At 34.8% G+C, this 16,856-nt stretch overlaps 1 protein-coding gene across 5 annotated transcripts in view; it reads right to left on the minus strand.

Annotated features, from left to right (window-relative positions):
• The window catches only part of LOC111053552 (glycogen synthase kinase-3 beta), a 210,777-nt gene that overhangs the window by 92,095 nt on the left and 101,826 nt on the right, over positions 1-16,856 (minus strand). The gene's annotated exons all lie outside the window — the stretch shown is intronic.

The raw sequence follows: 16,856 nt of genomic DNA on the forward strand, positions 1-16,856 counted from the left end.
AAGTTTGATACGATACTCAAGAGTTAGTGCCGGTTGCACAAAAGCCGGTTAAATTTTAATCGGGATTAATTCCAAGAGAACTAATCAGAGAAGACCTCTTATCAAAAATGCCATCTCAGATTGGCTCGTGTTGGATTAATCACGGTTAAAATTTAACCGGCTCTTGTGCAACCGGGCCTAAGAGTATCGTTTATTTTTGATATCTAAGTGGAAGTTTTCAGTACAGTCCGCCATTTTGTTCCACATTTTGTATCCGCCATTTCGTGTACATGCCAACGACAGCCAATCAGGTGTTGGGAATTCAGACCAATCACAGTTTGTTATACCTATGGCCAATCCCCCATAAAGAAACAAATCTCCTACAACTATCACAAACTTTATCATGAATACATACAACATGAACTCAACTCAATTCCTGTAATACATTTTTGTTAGAAATGTTATCTGACAAGCAAAAATATCACATTTTAAACTGATCTTGTTTTGCTGGCAGCGCCAAACATGTTATTTTGTTTTGACAAAGTTGTTTTTCGTGTATATTTGAATATTGATCAATATGTTTTTCAACTTTGTATTGAGGATTATTATTTTTGTTGTGGCAAAATAAAATTTTATTTGATTTGATTTGATCTAGACATGATTTCAAATCTCTTCGAATTCAGCTAATCATATTTCTGTTTTTTTTCATTTGAAGAAATTCCATAACTTCAAGCTCAATCAGAAAATAAATAAAAAAGATTGTACAGAATTTCGGATAATCAAGACAAGTTATTTGATCGGAAAATATACAAAGGAATTTGGTCAAATCTTACAGAATGTGAATCAATAGAAAAAGTTATCTTAATTACTTCCTGTTGAGTAAGTAGAATTTCTGCTAAAATGTCTTGAATTTCAAGTACAGTAAATCAAACAGTGTATTTTCCTTCAAAACTACAATACAAATAAATTTTATTTTCATTAATTTATAATTAAACAATCAATAAAATGTACATAATATTCAAAAATAAAATATATGTAATTTACTACAAATATAAATAAATAAATAGCATTTTTTCGGAAATTATCCTATTCAACTATGGGAAACCCATGTTCTAGAGCAGGTGTAGTAGTAATACAATCAAATTTCAGTTTCAGTTAAAATAAATCAGTATCATTAAAATAAAATGAACAAAATGAAAATTTAACTATACAAAAACAGAAACAAAATTATAAATTATACTAAATACTTAGGTACAAATACAAAATTATAAATTATACTAAATACTTAGGTACAAATTTAGAGTAGGGGTGCAAATACATTGGGTGAGTGAGCTCACATATTGTTCGAAATTATGTTTTCTATATTATGTCTTCCAGTTGTTGTGATCCAGTTTTTAACGGCGCATTTAAATTTTCTTGAGTTTTCTATTATCTTGAAGTGTACAGGAAGTGAATTGTGGAGTTTTGGTGCTAGGTGGTTGAAGTGTCGTTGATATATTGCCTTCCTAGCCACGTTCGTGATAAGAAGGTTTCTGTTTCTTGTGTTATGTCTGTTTCTTGTGTTATGTCTGTTTCTTGTGTTATGTCTGTTTCTTGTGTTATGTCTGTTTCTTGTGTTATGTCTGTTTCTTGTGTTATGTCTGTTTCTTGTGTTATGTCTGTTTCTTGTGTTATGTCTGTTTCTTGTGTTATGTCTGTTTCTTGTGTATGACTTGTCCTATGTTGAAAGCTTTCCGGGTTTTTGTGTAGTCTGCAAATTATTTCCAAGGAGAGCTTTCTTATGTAAAATATAACTCAAACTAATGAAAAACTTATGAAAATAGATTCTGGGAGTTGAACTCATAGGAATAAATATGGCTCGATTTCTTGAATTCTCCATCAAAATACTTATAGAAATAGAGTTTGGGAAAATACATATATACGAGATAAACTTATAGAAATGATTAAGGCTCAATTTCTTGAATTTCAAATAAACAGTATCGTTTTTGTCAAATCTCATCTAGAAATCACTCACCATCAGTTCCACATCCTGACTTAATAATAAATCCTATCATTTCATCAGAAACACTTAGTCGAGTGCGTATTTCCGACAAGCAATGATTTATTTATCTCAGCAGCATTCCTTGCCGTCAAAAAGCCCGTCTCAGTGTGTGTGAGTGTGTGAGTGTGCGGGTTTGCCGATATGTGTTACAAAAACCTAAGACCTACCGACAGGAAGCCGAAGAAAAATGAAATAAGAAGAAAAAGAGAAGTGGAAAAAGAAGATGTATAGCAAGAAGACGAAGAAGAAGGGATAGAGAAAGAGAAGAGAAAGAAGTAGAGGATGATGAAGAAGAATAAGAAGAAGGAAAATGAGAAGAGGAAGAAGAAGAACAACCAAGAAAGAAAAAGGAGAATGAGAAGAGGGAGAAGAAGAACAACCAAGAGAGAAGAAGAAGAAGAGAATGAAGAAGATGGAGAAGTAGAAGTCGAAGAAGAATTAGAAGAAGAAGAATACAAAGAGGAAGAACGGAGAGCAAGAAGAAGAAGAAGAGGAGGAAGATGATGAAGAAGAAGTAAAATAAGAACAGGAAGTAGAAGAACCAAGAAAAAAAGAAGAGAATGAAGAAGAAGAAGAAGAAGAAGAAGAAAATGGAGAAGTACAAGAAGTAGAAGTCGAAGAAAAAGAAAAAGAAGAAGAAGAAGAAAAAGAAGAGGAAGATGAAGAAGAAGTAAGATAAGAACAGGAAGAAGAAGAACCAAGAAAAAAGAAGAGAATGAAGAAGATGGAGAAGTACAAGAAGTAGAAGTCGAAGAAAAAGATGAAGAAGAAGGTGGAGAAGTACAAGAAGTAGAAGTCGAAGAGGAAGAAGTAAAAGAAGAAGATGGAGAAGAGCAAGAAGTAGAAGAAGAAAATGGAGAAGAAGTAGATGAAGAAGAAGATGATGGTGAAGATGAAGAAAAAGAGAAAGAAGATGAAAAGGAAAAAGAAGATGAAAAAGAGAAAGAAGATGAAAAAGAGGAAGAGGTGGAAAAAGAAAATGAAGAAGAAGTAGTTTGAGAAGGAGAAGAAGAACAAGATGAGGAAGAAGAAGAAGAAGAAGAAGGAGAAGTAGAATTAGAAGAAGTAGAAGTCGAAGAAGGAGAAGTAGAATTAGAAGAAGTAGAAGTCGAAGAAGGAGAAGAAGTAGATGGAGGAGAGGAAGAGGAAGAAGAAGTAGTTGGCGAAGAAGAAGATGGAAAAGGAGAAGAAGAACAAGATGAGGAAGAAGAAGAAGAAGAGAAGAAGAAGAAGAAGAAGATGGAGAAGTAGAATAAGAAGAAGAAGTAGAAGTCGAAGAAGTAGAAGAAGATGGAGAAGAAGTAGATGGAGGAGAGGAAGAAGAACAAGATGAGGAAGAAGAAGAAGAAAAAAAAGATTAAGAAACAGAGGAAAAAGTAGAAAAAGAAGAGAACGAGAAGCAGAAGAGGAAGAAGATGGAAAAGAGGAAGAGTTGGAAAAAGAAGATGAAGAAGAAGAAAAGGAGGAGTTGGAAGAGAGAATGAAGATGGAGAACAGTTGAAAAAAGTGCTGTAGTATAAACAGGGTGGCCCAAAAATAAATATTTACACACGTCTATGTGTCTACTCATATGCAGGATGACTCAAGATATGGCTTATTATGATTACTATCATTATAGTTAATATTCAAGATGATTCAGCCACGCTCTCGATCATTCTGGAAATAGACTGACTGACATTCCACGTCTGCGCATGCGCGTCAGAGAGGGTTTGTCGAAATTAATGGTTGGATTTATCCTAATCTCAGATCAATCACTGCCAACCCTTGCCACCTACTCAGTGTGATAATCCTCTATGTTTTTATAGTGCTATGGAGTATTTTATTGTAAGATTCACTTGAAAATGTCAGGATTAGTTGAATGCGAAACATTATTCATGTTAGACTAACAGGTAACCCGTACTTTTTATAAACTTGACAAGCTGAAAACTGGACCTACTGAAATCTTGGAGAGCTTAAAATAGGCCTATAAAGTTTTACTTTACATTTTTGAGAAAATTGTGAAAAACATGGTTTTTTAGTAAATATCCGCCATTTTTCTAAAGAATATTACGGAGCTCCTGAAATTTTCCCAGAAATGAGACTCATGTCAGTTGATAGGGCTTATGAATAGCTATCCATGGTATGAATTTGAAGAGAATCGTTAAAGCCATTTTCCAAAAAACCGTGAAAAACATGGGTTTTCAGTCATTATCCGCCATTTTTCTCAAGAATATTACGGAGCTCCTGCAATTTTCCCAGAAATGAGACTCATGTCAGTTGATAGGGGTAATAAATAGCTATACATGGTATAAATTTGAAGAAAATCGTTAGAGCCGTTTTCGAGAAAACCGTGAAAAACATGTTTTTCAGTAATTATCCGCCATCTTGAATTGAATTTTATTGAATTTCTTATTGTCGGATCCTCATGGTATAAGGACCTTAAGTTTAAAATTTCAAGTCAATTGGTTAATTAGGAATGGAGTTATTGTGTTCACAGACATACACACATATACACACACACATACACACACATAGACCAACACCCAAAAATCATGATTTTGGGCTCAGGGGACCTTGAAACGTATAGAAAACTTGAAATTAGGGTACCTTAATTTTTTGGAAAGCAATACTTTCCTTACTATGGTAATAGGGCAAGGAAAGTAAAAACTACTTTAATCTACTATGACTTCAAAAATCTGGTCCGCTATCTTGGATCCGCCATTTTGAATGCGACTTTACTTTTTAAATAGGAAGGTGGTCATACGATACATGATTTCGATACGGAATTTCAAGAATAAATGAATGGCAGAAACCGCATATCGATATATCTAACCGTTTTGATGATATTCACATTATTAATCAATACGATGAAAATGAGAAATGAAATACATGAGTGGTATTGATTAATAATTTATTTATTTATTGAAAACAAGAATATGTGGAAGCAACAGAACAATGATCCATTTTGCTTCCATTACATTAATCGTTTGAAAAACAAAGAAAATTTGAAGTACAACTAAACAAATTAATATTGGAAATAAGAAATTAAATGTAGAAACATTTATGATGATGATTATAAATATAATACATTAATATAAAATGCAATTACATGAAGTGATTATACAATCTTAAGTTCTGCACCAAATACTAAAATGAAAAATGAGTGAAATGAAATAATACTTGGAAATAAGATTAATTCTCCCAGACTCTATGGATGAACGACAGTTCAACTCTTCCATCCAGTAGGGCCTCTCTAACTTCACGACGAAACCTACTCCAGAAAGGTGAAATAAGTCAATTCTGTCCGCAACCGTATTGAACAGCCTGGGCAGCCGATTCATTGGAGCAAAAAAACCACTCAATGATCTGCTATAATTTACTCTGAATGAGAATGTAGATCTCCGTGCTATTGGAGATACATAGATATTGATCTGGGCCAACAGTTCGGGTGTATCAACTGAACCATTCAACAACTTGTGCAAGAACACCAGATCAATCACAGAACGTCTTACACAGAGAGGATCAATATTGAAGATTCTGTATAGCTCTCTGCTAGGAAAAACAATAGGACACGGGACACTAAATCTCTTATAGAACAAGTGTCTCAAAAATCTCTTCTGTACCCTCTCCAAGTCCTGAATTAGACCCCCAGAGTATGGATTCCAAATAGGAGCTCCATACTCCAGCACACTTCTGACAAGTGACTTATACAGGCACAAAAGAGTCTCTTCACCTCTAAAGTCCCTGCAGGTTCTTAATAATATGAATATCTTCTAAACGGTTTGAGATATCGATGTGCGGTTTTTGCCATCCATTTTTTCTTGAAATTCCGTATTGAATTCATGTATAATTTGACCACCTTCCTATTTAAAAAAGTAAAGTCGCATTAAAAATGGCGGATCCAAGATGGCGGACCAGATTTTTGAAGTCATTTTTTTTAATTTGAGTAGGATCCCCAATCACACCCACTGTCAAATTACCTTTGTGTATGAGATATTAAGCCGTTCTCGGACTTTTCACCCATCCTGTATTATAAGCCAATTCCTCCTTTACTATAGATTATGTTCTATGAAGTAAATATGACTGTAAACACCGCAAGGGTCTAATTAAAAACTTGAAAAACTGAAAACTGGACCTACTGAAATCTTGGAGAGTTTAAAATAGACCTTTAACCATCCTCGGTAAATGAGGAACTTATATATGCTGTATGCAAAATTTCAAGATAATCAGTTGAGTAGTTCAGAGGAGATGATGCGTCATTCGTGAACTTTCTATTTCGTACGAGTAAAAGCCGATTCTTTCCTTAATTTTATAGATTTATAGATTTGATCATTCCCCATGGCTGACCTCTAAATTTTCCCCCGTTTCCTGCTATTTCCTGTCTATAATATGTGGTAACATGTTGTGAAAATTCTTGGGAAAAATAACAAACTCAATCAATCTATGGATGAATGGTATTGTGAGATTGATTTTAAATTGTCAGCATTCCTTATGCTTATCAACAATGCATCCCCTTTAAATAATGCTGACAGCTTTTAGAATTAAGTTTGTTTTTTGGTCCTTCAATTTCTTTAATATGTGAATATTTCCTATTTTAGTAATAATAATGTAAAATATATATCTTTTATGTTTGGTTTTGAAGCATCTAAATTAAAAAATCTACTTTGTAAAAATAATTAAGGACTGAAAATTTTGTGAAGTGAACAAATACAAGACTTAACCTATTTGGTGGGACTATGTGTAATCTTTTATAAATTTGGGAGGGGAATAGCACAAGGTTACCTTATTTTTTCTCTCCCTATCATTTGGATGATGGTTTTATTGTATGAATCAATCAATCAATAAAGCTTGACGAGACTCTCAACACATTAACATGTAGGATGAGTGAAAACGTTGTGGCAAAAAACCCGAGAAACTAGATTAGATCATCCTCTACAATATCTACATTTATGGTATTGCTGTTGTAGGTTTATTTATGGTTCCGTTTATGGAAATTTGTGTGTTGTGTAGCCACACGCACGCGTTTTCTCACACAGGGGAGTTCACAGGTCACTCTGTATCTTTTAGCGGCTTGGTTTGCGTTATCTCATTTAGAGTTGAATTCACTTGAAACAGTCATAATTCCTTGTGCCAGTTGCAACATCGCTTCCCATTTTACATATGCTGACAGGTTTTTGTGAGAAACCTCGTTGTAGCATCGAAAATAGATCAGACCGACTCTATGAATAATGAATATAATTGCGCATCTGACTCCTGTTGGCGGAGGGGGGGGGGTGTAGTGATGGATGTTGAAGAAGACAGGGGGAGGGGGATTAGGCCTAGCTTGGTCATCTCTGAGACTGACTGACGTCCAGCTGTCTAGCTGGTGAACGATTTTGATGAGGATGATGCTCTCAAAATGCCTGGATTTGTGCCAGCTATTTGTGGACTTCGGTAGTTGTGAATTTGTGTGATAAAGAGTACCACAACGTTCAAGGAATGTTCTGAACCACAAATCATGATAGAGTCATAATTAAAAAAAAAACTTTCTGTTTTTAGTTTATCAGAGATTGACAATGGTCTAATAACCGAAACCGGTAAATCTAAGTATCAATGGTTTTTTGACAATTTCTTAGTCTCTTTCATTTAATATGAATAATTACCACAATATCAACTTCTCAACTACACTTAAAAAATAAAAAAATGGGGAATCTAACTTTACAGAACATTTGGTAACAAAAATAATCACAAGTTCACAGTATTGTTGAGGAGAATGTTGAGTTTCTATATGTTAATAACAAAGGCAGAACTTTGAATATTCTAGAGGCTTTAGAAATAACAAGAGTAATTATTAAGGAAAATTCCCAGTAGTTTGAATGACCAGATTCATATAGAATATTCTATATCCTCTAGAATATTCTAGACACTTTAGAAATAACAAGAGTAATTAAGGAAAATTCCCTTTTTTAGGTAATTAAGGAAGATTCATTTCAACCAATACAACACTACGAATTTAGTTTTATCATAACATTGTAAGCATTTTTTTCCATTTACATATTTGTTTTATTATCTTTCACTTGTTTTCTTGGTTCTTATGTTGTACTGAAAGTAAATTTTGTTATCATGGCGAGTCTGTTGCTTAAGCCGCCATTTTGTGACACCGTTGAGTGGGAGGAGACTGTCTAGCTGGGCCAATGGCAGGCGTTCATGCCCTTGACCAATAGCAGTACTAGCCTACAAGTATAAATTCTGCTGCTCTTGTATTTAGTTTTAGTTTATCAGAGATTGACAATGGTGTAACAACCGAAACTGGTTAATCTTTTTCATTCAATAACCTATCAATCTTGATTTATAAAAATTCTGGGCGGGATCATTTGTGGGTCAAGCCTGCTGGTTCTTAAAAAAAAGAATAAATGCCAAGTGACCTGGCTGGCTAAGGTCTGGTGTGAGAAGTTTCAGGTCGCGTCTGATCAATTTCAGGGCCTCTGTCATGACTTAAATTAACCAATCATTTATAAATGATTGAATGTATAATGGATCAATGTTTGGATTACGCTAGTATGTTTGAATGCCATTATTGCAACATAACTGATATCAAAGTATAAAAAAAATCTGTAGAATGCAAGTTAGAGAATTGCTAGCAATTTTTGTTGACGCGTTTGCTTGGTTTCAGATGTGATCTCACTTTTTGGGAGTGTGCCGACTTCTGTCTCTCTCCTCTCTATAGCTCAAAACATTTATTTTCTTCGTCTTTCCATTGCTCATCCTATTATTAATTTATGCATTTTTATTTCAATCTTCTTGATTCTTCTCAACTTCAAATAATGTTCTCACTTTGTCCATCTCTCATGACTGTCCCTCTTACTTCCTGTGTCTTTTACTGCTAATTTCTCTCTCTCTCTCTCTCTTTCTATTCTTCCTGTCTCTTATACTCTCTAATACTCTCTGCTGCGCTCATCTCTCTCACAGCATCTCTTTTCTCTTCCGCTTGCATTCTTGTCATTCTCCGATCGGTCACTTCTTTTTTCTCCGATCTTTGACATTTCCATTTTGCATTAGTGTGTGGTGAGTGGTACAAATCACAGATTGACGACCTGGAGGCGTGTGGCAAAGTGGAGAGTATTCATGAACTAAATGAAGAACAAGAAGTAGTAGGAGAAATAGTAGAAGCAAAAGAAGAAGAAGAAGAATAACAACAACAAAACAATATGCAAATGAACACAGAAAGAAGTAGAATCGAGAAAGAATAATAAGGAGATCAAAGAAAGAAGAAAAAAGGAGAAAGGGAAAGAATAAAAAGATGAAGAAGACGTAGAAGATGATGAAGAAAACGACAAAGCAGAAAAAATAAGAAAAAGGTGGAAAAGAACCAATTATTTAGAAGAATAAGGAAAAGTTAAGAAGAAAAGATGAAAGAGAACCGATAAAGAAGTACGAGAAAGAAGAAGCAGAAGAGGAAGAAGAACAAAAATATGAAAATGAACACAGAAAGAAGTAGAATCAACAAAGAATAATAAGTACAATCTAGAAAGAAAAAAGAAGGAGAAAGGGAAAGAATAAAAAGAGGAAGAAGAAGACGTAGCAGATGATGAAGAAAAATACGAAGCAGAAGAAGAAGAAAAATACGAAGCAGAAGAAGATGAAAAATGTGGAAAAGAACCAATAATTAGAAAGAGTAAGGAAAAGTTGAGAAGAAAAAAAGAAAAAGAACCGATAAAGAAGAACGAGTACAAGAAGAAGAACCATCCAAGACAGCAAGCAGAAGAAGAAGAAGAGTAGAAGTAGAAGAAGAAGAATAAAAAGAAGGAAAATAAGAGGAAGAAGAAAATAAAGAGAAGATGAAGAACAAGAACAAAAAAATAAGATGAAGAAAGACCTAGGAAAAGAAAGAAGAAGTACCAAGAAAGAGAATAAAAAGATCCTAGAAAGAGAAGGAAGAAGAAGAACCAAGAAAGAGAAAGAAGATGAAGAACACCCTAGGAAAAGGAAGAAGAAGAACAAAGAAGGAGAAAAAAGAAGAACCGAGAAAGAGAAGGAAGAAGAAGAACCAAGAAAGAGAAAGAAGATTAAGAAGAACACCCTAGGAAAAGGAAGAAGAAGAACTAAAAAAGAGAAAAAAAGAAGACCGTGAAAGAGAAGGAAGAAGAAGAACCAAGAAAGAGAACAAAGTAGAGGAAAGAGAACGAGGTGGAGAAGAAGATTTAGAAGGCTGTGGCGGAGAAGAAGCTATACTACAGTATGTTAGGAGTCAGTAGAAGAAGAAGAAGGAAGAATCTAGAAGACTAGAAGAACCTAGAAAGAGAAAGAAGAAGAAAAAGGCGAACGAGGAGGAGGAGGAAAAGATGGAGGAGAATGTGGTGGGGCAGAAGCAAAGTAGAAGAGTATGATGAGTGAAAAGAAGATACGTAGGAGAAGGAGAAGAAAACGAAAAGCATGAGTAGTGCGAAGACTAGGAAGTTGTAAGAAAACAGAAAACAGTAGTTGAAGAAGATTCTGAAGTATAAAAAAAAAACATGCCAGCGATTTGTTTAACGCCGCCGACACGGGTCATTATTTTTCAGGGAGGTCGCTTTTGAAGTGTTGGTTACGCCCTGTCACATGGATATGGGTATCACTAGCCCCCACACACACGTATCATAGAATTTAGAATATGTGTCGCAGGCCTATATGTTTATGTTACATTTCTGTGAAGCTCTCTCTCTCTCACTCTCATATGCATATCTGGAGAAAAGTCGTACTTCTCACTCCCAATACTATAATAGGTACATACTACTTCAATTCTGGCTTCATCTACCATTATATACTTTACATATAATGCTATTTACTACATCTATTTACTAATATACTTCACATAGTATATACTGCGGTTATATACTGAGACTCAGCTTGGCAAAACAGATGTTTACAAGCTTTAGTAGGCCTATTGGGTCAGTGAGTTTCTGGTGCTAGATTTCTGGTTTATATTGTTGTGGCCGTTATTAGTTGTGATCTAGGAATATCTTTCTTTGCTTATCAAGTCCACTGTAAATATCGGGGACCGAGTTTCGCTCTGGAGTAGAAAGGCATAAAAAATTTATTACCAAAGAAGAAATTATAATAACATTCATAGTTCATACAAAAATGTTCTATCTAATCTCAGTAAATTGAGTTAGGAATGCAAAAATTTCCCTCACAAAGGCCCGGTTGCACAAAAGCCGGTTAAATTTTATTCCTGATTAATTTTACGTGAACCAAATCCGAGAAGACCATTTCAAAAAGATGGATCTACTGGAATTAATCAGGATTGAAAACAACCCGGATTTTTTGCAACCGGCACTAAGTACCTGATTGAATGATTACAAAAGTTCAACAGCTGTGTCATAATTTTGACACAGTCCCACATACATGAACTCGCTCACTCACTTCCATCAGCAACAGACGACGAAATAATTATCAGCTGTTTTTCCAAGGATGAATAATAATTATCCTTTTAATGTCCTTCAGCGAGTTTTCCCAGGGATGAGACCTAGTGCAATCGAATTTTTATATTATAAACCTACTATGTTCTGAATTTCGTGAGAATCGTTAGAGCCGTTTTCGAGATCCGGTGAAATACAAACATTTGAACATTTAAACATCTAAACATCTAAACTTATAAACATATGAACATATAAACAGAAATTGCTTGTTTTATTGTATAGGATATTTCGATTATTATTTCACCATTTTTCTAACAGAGTTGTGTTTTGTTTTCAGGCAGAATTGGTGCACATGCGCACAGAGGCGGTGGAGACAAAGACGCGCAGCCAGGCAGTGGAAGAGGAGCTGCATGCAGTGTTGGTATCGTTGCACACCACTCAGCTGCAGCAGCTGCCAGGTCATCACAATGCAAACGTCAATGCTAACATACAGGCCAAGCTGCAACAGGGATTGGTCGAGAGGTCGCCCACACACAAGGCTGTCATTTCAGGTAGAATATTCTCATAGATCAGTATTAGTATCAGATAAAGTCAAGATATTATTTCCACCTTCAGAGACTTATATCGGGGCACCGAGCTTCGCTCGTTATTTTTATTTATTGATAAACAGAACACATTCTCTAAAATGATCGTGTTTATATTCCACAGCTGGCTATACGTCAGCTTATGAATTTCGGGGATGCGGTATTTTGATTTTCCACAGAATCACTCGCTCAATTTTTACTATCCACAGAAGACGAAAGTCTCAGCTGTTTCAGCCAAGGATGAATTATCCTTTTAATGTCGTTCAGCGAGTTTTCCCAAGGATGAGACCTAGTGCAATCGAATTTTTATATCATAAACCTACTATGTTCCAAATTTCGTGAAAATCGTTAGAGTCGTTCTCGAGATTCGTTGAACATAAATAACCAGATATAAAAATAACCAGTTAACTAGATATAAAAATATAAACAGATATACAGAAATTACTCGCTTAATATAATACTATACAAGATGTCAAGATCAACATACAGGGTTAGCTGCAACAGGGACTAATAGAGAGGTCGCCCACTCGCAAGGTGGATCAAGTTTTCAGTTCGTCTAATTATCAGTTAATCAAGTTTTCAGTACGTTAAGTTTTCAGTTTATAACGTTTTCAGTAGGTGAAGTTTCAAGTTTGTCAAGGTTCCAGTGCGTAGTGTTTCTAGTATGTCATGTTTTCATTTTGTAAAGTTCTCAATCTGACAAGATTTCAGAAAGACGAAGGGGAAGCAGAAAAAGAAGTAGTAGTAGTAAAAGAAGAAGAAGTACGTTATAATGGTAGTATTCGATTAACATTGTTGTTGCTATCCTTGTCTATCATTCGACAAAACAGATAGAACTATTCTTTTCTAGCTCCGCATCGTCACCAATGATTACATAGAAGAATTCTTGAAGTTTTTATTGAAAATTTACAGATGTTCAATGTGTGCACCATTTGCAACACGACAGATATCAACACGGTAGTCAAATTCTGACCTCACACGACTAAGCATCTCACGGTTAACTGTAGCAAGAGCATTTGTGATTCGTTGTTTAAGATCATCGATATCAACAGGAAGCGGTGGTACGAAAACTCTGTCTTTTACATAGCCCCACAAGAAAAAGTCGCAGGGCGTTAGGTCCGGACTACGAGGTGGCCACGGCTGAAACACAACATTTTCCTCACTTGCACGGCCGATCCATCGTCTAGGAAGATGTTCATCCAGATACCCTCTGACGTCTGAGTACCAGTGAGGCGGAGCTCCATCTTGTACAAAAATGAAGTTACAACTATCTTCATGGAGTTGAGGCATTAACCATTCGGTTAACATGTCCAGATAAATTCTTCCGGTTACTGATGGTTCTTGGAAGAAGAAAGGCCCGTAAACCTTTTCACAAGATAAAGCGCAAAACACGTTCACTTTAGGAGAATCGCGTATATGCTGTACAGTCTCCCTTGGGTTTTCTGTTCCCCATACTCGTACATTATGTCTGTTAACTTTTCCACTAATGTGAAAAGTGCATTCATCACTGAAAATTAGGCGATTAAACAATGTGTCGTCATTTCAAGACAATGTTGCATCTCTTGAAAAAATGTTTACGTACAACTTTATCATTGTCATTTAAACTTTGTACTAACTGCAATTTATAAGGTGTCATTTTCAAACGTTTCCGCAGAATTTTCCACACAGTAGGTTGAGGAATTTGCAATTCTAAACTCGCTGATCTAGTCGATTTTTCTGGACTTCGTACAAAAACATCACGAGCACTATCAATTTTTTCTTCTGTAACAGAAGGTCTTCCAGTACTCTTCTTCTTACACACACATCCACTGCTTTCAAAACGTTCATACCAGTCATAAATTGATTGCCTTGTTGGTGGTGGTTTACCGTATTTTGTTCTGAAATGACGTTGCACAACAGTAACAGAGTTTGTTTTGGCTAATTCAAGAACACAATAAGCTTTCTCCACTTGAGTAGCGGCCATATTGCTAAACTAAACTGGCTGTTGTAACACGGAGCAGCCAACAATAGCCAGCAACAGTTCTACCAACATAAACTTTAAGAAATTCCCTACAAACCTATATCACTTACTATGTTGAAATACACCTGTTTAATTTTGTACAGGCTATTGAAGTTGTCTATTTCATTTGTAATCAGTTGTATTTGTCAAGTCATCTATTTTCCTAACTAACATTACTTAAAATAATTTTTCCTCAATCTTATTGCAGGTGTAAACATGAACAATCAAGTAATGTCACTGGAATTCTCATAGTAATAATGTCTGATAATTATTGTGAAGTCATCATGTACTTTTCTCACTTTTAACATTACTTGAAATAATTTTTCTCATTATCTGATTGCAGGTGTGAACATGGATAACCTAGTGATGTCGCTGGAAAACTGGAAAGCTCAGCTGGAACTGGAGAATGAGTCTCTGAGGAACACAGTGGTCGGACTCCAGGCTGAAGTGTGCGGAGCAAGACTGGCTGCTAGGTACCTGGACAAGGAGTTGGCTGGAAGGTAATCACCTATTTTCTATTAACTAATATATATTTCCAGAAGGTTGACCAGCTATTATTATTCAATCAATGATTTCAGGGTTGATCGGTGAATGCACCCCATTCAATCAATAGACATTGTAATAGGGTAATTAATATTGGTAATTGGGGTTATATTAGGTATGGTATTGAGCTGGTATTATAGGGTTGTGAGAACAACACTAGACATTATGGTAACAATTTATAATGGGGGAATCGCTTGGCTTGCGAGAGGTTAAATTGATCTAACTCTATAACTCATGAGAAAGGAACTATATTTTAAAAGAATAACCAAAACAGATTATATTTTGGAGAACTAAGTAATCGATTTTTATTAAAATGAAACTCGAAAATTAAATAAAATAATATTAAGAAAACTTTTAAACAAACAATAGAATAATAATTACGGGATTTGCCTTCAATAAAAAAATATGAATAATATATAATAATAAAAGAGACTAATATCGGGGCACTGAGCTTCGCTCGTTATTTTTATTCATTGATAAACAGAACGCATTCTCTAAAATGATCGTGTTATATTTTACAGCTGGCTATACGTCAGCTTATGAATTTCGGGGATACGATATTAATCTATAGCGAGAGTGAGATTAAGGTTATCAAGTCAGAATCTAACTAACATGGACACTGGTTTGCATGGTTTGGTTTGGTTCATTTTTTTGTTTGGTTCTGGTTTGGTTCACATGGACACTGACTATCACAGACATTGGTTTGCTATCAGTGTCTGTCATAAGCCAAAAAAGATAGCTCTACCCTTATCTACCTCCGTACTGCTGCCAAATCGTTTCTTGACAATGAAGAAACATAATGTACTACCAAAGTACATTTATATTGTTTCTCAATTATGAGAATATATTGTCAGACCGAAATCAAGAGAAAATATATTTCCTTTGTGAATAAGAAATTGAATGTAAGAAAGTATGCAAATGTCCACTAGTCTATTTTGAAATTCTAGTGCTATTTAAAATATTTGAAGTATCTTGGTTATATTATATTACATTAAGTATATGATTTTTTTTTTATTTGTCTATCTGTATTGTACTGGTCTGGATTATTTTATAAAGAGCTGTATTAATTCTAAAATCATGTTTAAATATAGGTAAGGAATGTTTTGAACTCGTGGCTAGAGCACAAGGTTTCTTTTTCTAGCCACGCCAATTATTTAACTACAAATTATTTATTCATTCTCATGTAAAACTGTTGTTAATTGGTGAATAAAATTTGATTTGGTTTGAATAAAAACACACATATGTTGTCAAATTCTCTACACAGTTACTACAAAAACTGTGTAGGATTTGACAACATATGTGTGTTTTTATTCAATTATGGAACAGTTCTACAATATTGACAATGACTCAGTCGAATTTTCGAATAAGAAATATTTGATCATATTAACAAGAGCAATATTTACAGGAATAGAATTACATCAGATTTACCAGAATAACTCTGATCACATCAATCCTTTGAAGAAGGCGATAGTAAGATAGAATCGGCAAGTGTGTGGTTCGGTTGCACAAAATCTTGTTAAATTTAACCATGATTAATTGTCTTGAACCAATCAGAGAAGGCATCATAGAAGAGAAGTCACCTCTGGCTCTCGTGGTAATTGATCACGGTTAAAATTCAACAGGCTGTTGTGCAACTGGCCCATTCAATAATCAATAATTATTGCATTTGATTAAAATTTCATTGATTCTATCATTCCCACTAACTTTATAATATGATGATAAGATAATCATAATGATAATCACCAAGATCATAATCATCGGGATTTTTATCCACATGACCATAATGGTTGTAATCTTGACCATAATGATAATGAACATCATATCATTGATATGACCGATGTCTAATATTGAGTAGATTCATCAGTAGATTCAGCAGATTCAACACTAACAGATAATCATTATGTGAAATTTGATTAATATAAGAAGTAAATGAAAGTAATGTAGGCCCAACTCTCCTAGAATTCTACTACTAAAAGTCCTTAGTAATGAATTCTTTGGCCACTAAATAATTTTGAATTCATATAATTCTATTCTCATAAATCAATGCATTTTAATGCTAAATATGTTATTTATATATTTGTAAACTTTCATTCTTAATCTCCCCTCCAGAATCCAACAACTGCACTGATAGATCGGTCCGATAAGACAGGAGACGCGAGAGACTGACTATGGAGTCAGCTGGAGGCTGAGATCCTTGTTCAGAGACAGAAGACAGTGAATTTTCATACTTGAATTTTCAATTAATTCCCATACTAAATCTTCTATTTATATTTTGTGTGGTCAGAATCCAGCAACTGCAACTACTAGGCCGGTCCGATATGACGGGAGACGCAAGGGATAGGCTGTGGAGTCAG

The sequence above is a fragment of the Nilaparvata lugens genome, chromosome 11 (assembly GCF_014356525.2).
Source record: "Nilaparvata lugens isolate BPH chromosome 11, ASM1435652v1, whole genome shotgun sequence".
NCBI classification, from domain to species: domain Eukaryota; kingdom Metazoa; phylum Arthropoda; class Insecta; order Hemiptera; family Delphacidae; genus Nilaparvata; species Nilaparvata lugens.